Source organism: Trichosurus vulpecula, chromosome 6 (genome assembly GCF_011100635.1).
Source record: "Trichosurus vulpecula isolate mTriVul1 chromosome 6, mTriVul1.pri, whole genome shotgun sequence".
Lineage (NCBI taxonomy): Eukaryota > Metazoa > Chordata > Mammalia > Diprotodontia > Phalangeridae > Trichosurus > Trichosurus vulpecula.
This window is the reverse complement of record NC_050578.1, coordinates 277,628,431-277,634,582: the sequence shown is the minus strand read 5'-3', so window position 1 is coordinate 277,634,582 and position 6,152 is coordinate 277,628,431.

Below are 6,152 nucleotides of genomic sequence, written 5' to 3'. Positions count from 1 at the left end.
ACAACCTTCTGGGGCTCCCTCCACCATTCAAGGCCCTCCACAATCTGCCTTTCCAAATTCACCAATTAAGCTCCCTCAGCTCAAGGTAGCCCTCCCTGCCAGCCCAATCCCAGGCCTAAACCTCAGGGTTCCCTGGGCACTCCAGTCAGGCCTCAACCCAGAGGACAGCTTTCTGTTGACATTACTTTTCTGCCCTGCTGGGGAGGCCAAGGAGAGGTTCCTGTCCTCAAGAGCTTCTCCTCTAAGGAGGACACAGAATACAGACGCTGCTTCAGGAAGGGTTAACAAGAGTTGTCAGTGGCTAAGGTGAAGAGGGGCCGCACTCTCAAACGTACAGAGGCAGGGATGGCCATCCATGTGTGTAGATGGGACAAAGAGTGCTATGGAGAGTATTGTAAAGCAAGCCAGTCCACTAATCATTTATTCGCTAACTTGGAGAAGTGGGTTCTAAATGGGCTGGGGAGGGCCTTGAATGCCATACCTAGGAGTCAATGTTTTCTTCTAGAAGCAGTAGGGAGCCCTGGTTGGAGGGGAGACTCAGATCTCCTGGGCTTCCTTCAAGTCCCAGCTAAAATTCTGCCTCCAAGAGGAAGCCTCCCTTGTTATTGTGGTTGGCACTGGAAAGGCGGTGGGCAGCACACAGTAGGTGCTTTATACTGTTGACTAATTGATGGAGTCTGGAGGCCGGGAGATCTGTAGGGAGGCTATAATGATAGTGTAGGTTAGAAGAGATGAGGGCCTGGAATGGGCTGCATCTGCCCCCAAGGCTGCCACCTCCTCCAAGAAGCTTGCCCTGACTGCTCTCTAGAGACCACAGCTCCCAGGCTTCCCTGGCCCTCAGGGTTGGGGTGGGGAGAGGGGGCATCCAGGCTCCTCAGTCTCACTCTTTAGCTTTGCCTGAGGCCCTGTCCTATCACCCCACCTCCCCCAACCACTTACAAACACTGAGCTTCCCTAAGGTCAGGCCTAGCTCAAGTTCATCCTTGTCTCCTGAAGGCATTTGGCACCTGCCCTTGCTCCAGATTAAAGCTCGGGAGATCTGGAGTGAAAGTGGATCCTGTAAATCATCCCAGCCCACGCCTTTCCCAGGTCCTACCTAAGGGCTCGGATGCTCCCAGTAACCCCAGTCAGAGAATGAGTGACCCGGTTTCAGGACCTGAGCTCTGTAACTGGATCAGGGTATTTAAGGCTGGGAGGTCCATTCCCCCATTTCACAGAGAGAGAAACTGAGGCCAAAGAGGGGAAAGGAATTTGCCTAGGGTCCCCTGACCCCCAAATGCAGAGCTCTTTACACTATAATTAGTTATATGTAGGGCGAGTTACAGGCTCCAGTTTCCTTGTCTGTAAAACCAAGGCTTTAGTAACAACTGACATTTATAAAGCTCCACTTTACATTTGTGTCTCCTTTGATTCCAACAATAACCCCGTGGGATCTTGAATACTCTCGCACAGCCCTCCCTCTCTCCAATCAAAGTGAGCTAGGAGTCACGGCATCATTCTCTGATGTCGTGGTCGTCTTAAAGAACAAAGGACAAACACACACAAGCCGTGCTCAGCCCCATTTTGCAGATGAGGGAGTGAGGCTCAGATCCTTAAAAGGCCACACAGCTGATAAGTCTTGGAAGCAGGATTTGAACCCTGATCTTCTGTCCTGACCCCAAGTTCAGCTTGCTATCTCTGCTACCTTTAAAAAAACATGCTTTCAGACATTCCCGGTCCATGCATGGTCCTTCTATTTGGGGTCCCAGGGGAAAGGGTGGGGACACTGAAGGAGATACATGAGGCTGCCCCTGGGGAGGCCCCAGGAGAGATGGACCCCACTGCAGCTGCCACCCTGGGCCGGGCCTGGGCTCTCCTTTTCACTACTGGCTCTTAGAAAGGTTTTACTAGGCCGGAGTGTGGCTCCTGGGTGGCTGGTCCAGGCCGGGAAGAGCCCTAAGCCCTTGGCATGGCAGGTCAGCAGAGGCTCCAGAGTGTCCTCTGAAAATCTTGTTATCCTCCATGGCCTTGCACACAGTGGGTGCTAAATAAATGCTCCGTAAGCCCAGTGGAAGCCTCCGAGTGCCAGGTTTGCCTTCTTTTGAGCCCCAGATCGCATCCTGCCTGTCGGGGGACTATAGGAAATTGGCTTAGTCTTGGTTTGAGAGCCAATGGACCTGGATTCAAAATGCACCCAGACTGTCTCCTTATCTTGGCTCCCATGGCCCTGCTCCCGGCTCTCTCCCTGCCCGACCCTGCTACTCCCTCTCAGGCTCTGACCTTCTAAGTATGACCTCCTCCAGCTCTGTCCTGGGCCCTCTCTAAGTGTGCTCCCAGCTCCCAGGAGGCTCATTATTCTCTCTATGCAAATGGCTTCTGATTTCTCTGGAAAGCCATGAAATCCACCCCATCTTCTACCCATCAGCCACCTCTGACCCGACATCCCCAGGCATCCCCAACTCAACACAACCAAAGCCAAGTTGACCCCCCCCATCCTCCCCTCTTCTAAACTTCTCTTCCCCAGGCCCCAGATTCGGAGTCATTCCGGCCTCTCACTAACCCCTTATCCAATAAGTCGTCAATTCTTGTTGGTCTTCTTCTCACACCAGAGCCCCTCTGTGCGCTCACACGGCCCTCATGCCCCTCACCTGGGCTATTACAATGGCTTTCTCATGGATCTCCCAGCTTCTAGGCTCTCCCCTCTCCAATCCAGCCTCCAAACTGCTGCCTTGGGGACCTGGCTCCATCCCACATCCGACAATAGCATTCTTTTACTCAGAAATCTTAGGTGAATTCTGCTTGCCTCAGGTGAAACACAAAAGCCTGGAGGTTGTTTAAAGCCCTCCGAGGGTGGCCCCCACTTAACTTTCTTGGGTCATTTAATGACTCCCCTGGACCCATTCCTGTTCCAGTCAGACAGACTTGACTGCTCCCCACATCCCACTTCTGCCTTTGACTACGTGGTTCCCAGCCAGAAATAGATTCCTTCCTCATCCTTGGCTCTCTGAACCCTGGGATCCAAAACCAGGCTCAAGTGCCATCCCCTAGAGGAGACCTTTCCTCATCTCCTAACTGTTAACACTTTCTCCTCCTCCAAGGTACTTTTTGTTTTTGGGCCCCTTGCCCCTAGCGGACTGTAAGGTCCATGAGGGCAGGGGTGACTGAAGATACGCAGCACCTGGTGTGGTGCCCAGCACACAGTAGGCCCTTAAGCAGTTTGTTCAGTCTAACTGAGCACTATCTTTGCTTAACTGTGTGACTTTGGGGAAGTCTCTGTGTCACACTTTCCTCTTAGGTCAGATGGGCTAATGGCCCTTGCACCACCTGCCTCTAAGTGTTGTTATGAGAAAAGCTTTTTGCAAACCTTTGAGCTGGAAAACAGGGAGTTGTTATTCAGTGGCATAAGGTCGGGTTCCAGGGCTTGGTCCCTGTCAGACGCGATCATCTGCAGAGGTTGGCGCTTCTGGATGGAATCCTGGAGCTGCAGGGGTCAGAAAGGGAGAGGTGGGCTCTCGTGCCCTCCCAGGAGGCTGCACCCCACCCCTCAGCGTCCTCCCCCCCAACTTCTTGGAAGTCAAAACAAAGAAGGAAGATTTCTCTGCGCGCTGCTGAGGATAGACAGGAGAGATATTGGGTTACGAGTGGGTGGGGCAGAGAAGCGCATCTTTCCTTCTCTCTGCCCTCCATGCCCAGCTGGTACCCACTGCTACCTGCCTTGCCGCTATGCCACCTGCTGCCGCCATGCCACCTGCCCTGGCCTGAGGTTCCTTGGATGACCCTCACCCCCAGGTTCGCAGCCTCCTTCTACTTACCTGGCCTGTTCCTCCCGGGCATCCTCTCCTGGAAAGGTACCCATCCCTGCAGCTGGGAGAGGTCTCAAGGGAAAGCTGGAGGTGGCTCTCTCACCTTGGATGCAATGAGGAGGGCGGGCAGCTCTCCTCGTCTTCTCTGAGAGACCCACAGCTCTCAAGCTGCCACCCTATCACGTGAGCCCAGCATGTGACAGAACTCCATCTTTGCCACCTGGAGAGGAGCCAGGTGGAGATGGAGGGAGGGGTTGGGCCAGAGAGAAAGGTGCCTGACAGCTCCCTGGCCTGGTGGCTCCTTCCTCTTCCCCAGGAGGTGCAGTTTTCCTGCTATTGCAAGGGCTGCTTGGGCACGTGATGGAGCCCACAGGCCAGAGGGAGCCTTGGGGCCAGCCAGATCCTGACCAGGGGACAGTTTGCTGACAGCATTTCTGAGAGCCTTCTCTTTCTGGACTACCCTCTCCCCAGTGTGGCGATGATGGGGCTGGGGATAAAAGGGACAAGGATATAGAAGGAAAGAGTCTGGGTTCGAGTCTGGTCTGAGATAGCATCCTAGGATTACGCCTGTAAAGTATCTTAGAAGTCATTTCATCTAACTGCCTTATTTTATAGGTGGAGTCTCTTGGACTCCAGTTAAGTGACTGGCCACAGGCCACACTGATTATCAATGGCACAGCCAAGCTCCTACCCCAGGAGTCCTGACTCCAAACGATACCTCCTATGCACACTGGCCATGTGGCCAGAGGCACACGAGTGACCTGTCTGAGCCTTAGCCAGGATTGTTGGTTGGAACCATTCTCTGATCCTCATCATCATGGAAAGGGCTTTGACAGCTGCCAACACAGATGGCCAAACATGGGAGGTGGAGGCTGGTGGAGGTGTGCTGGGTGCTGAGAGCTTGGCTCTGAATTTCTCCTGGATCTCTAGAAACTCATCTTCCTTCAAGGTCACATTGACTCTGAAACTTGCACATCCTTGGCACCCCCTGCCCCACCCCATCCCCCGACTCCCCATCGGAGAGGGCAGAGCTCCTCCTAGACCCTCCACCATGTAAGGAGGGCCCTAGAGAACTGATTTCATCCTTCCCCACCTGCCTTGACCTTGCCTCCAGGTACCCTTTCCTTTCCATCTTCCTTCATTAGATTTAAAGCTCGTCAAGGGCAGGGACCAAGTTTTGCCTTTTTTTGTATCCTCAGAATTTAGCACAGAATTTAGCACACAGAAGGCACTTAATAAATGTCCATTGACTGAACCCATGTGACCAGGACCATGAGTCACTTAACCTCTGTGGTCTTCAGTTTCTTTAAAGTGAGAGTCAGTTGGATTATAGATTTTTCTAAGGTTGCTTCCAGCCCTAACTTATCCTGCTTTGGCAAGTGACTTACCCAAGGTCACACAGCAGGAGTGATACCAGCAGAGCCAGAGGGGCAGCCCTACCATCCTCCCAGACCAGGGCAGGGACTACAGGGCTTCTGGCAGGTGGGGTCCCAAGTCCTGGGCAGAACTTCTCTGCTCCCTTTGGTGGTTTCAAGGTGCTTGGATCTAGGGCCATCCTAAACCTGCCACATGAACCTAGGAGGTGACCTAATTGCATCCCTACTGTCCTTCTAAGCCCTCGATGGTCTCCCAGAGTGTGTGGTAAGACAAAACCCTCTGCTCAAGGATTCTGTTTTGTTCTCTCCCCATCCCCCCTCCCCCCCCCTCTTCCACACACACCTCACACCTCGTCTGGCTGGCTAGACTGCTGGGCTTGGCTCTTCACCAAAAACACCTGAGTATGGAAGCCCCTCCCCTAATCTCGAGAGAGCTGTTCCAAAGCCTGGGGGGCCCTGTCAAGTGCCTCTTCTGCCAGCACCTTCCCTTCCCCACCCAGCTCAGACCCAACCTCACCACAGCCACAGCCCTTTACAAACAAACATTCATTCAAGTGAGCCTCACAACAGCCTGGAGAAGGTCAAGTGTTTTAGTGACCATTGTCTAGAGAAGGGAACTGAAATCTCAGCTCTCTTCGCCTTTTGCAAGAAGCTTCTCCCAGCCCTGCCTAATCTCTATGCCTTCCCTCTTGGATTGTCTCCAGTTCTGGCTGTCTGTATCTGGTCTGTCCACAGTTCTTCCCATGCTGTTTGCCCCATTAAAACTGTGGAAAATATTAGACTATTTTATATCATTTTTGTAATTTCAATAAGACTCAGGGCCTGAACTACTTAACCAGAAGAAAAGCCTGATCCTAACAGTCTCTTTGTTCTCTGAGTAAGCTCAGAGATATCTCTATCTTTTGTCAACAAATCCAGATGGAGCATTCCTTGCTCTGTCCATGGCCATTAAGGGTGAAAACCTTGACCGCAGACACTATCTTGAATTATGTGA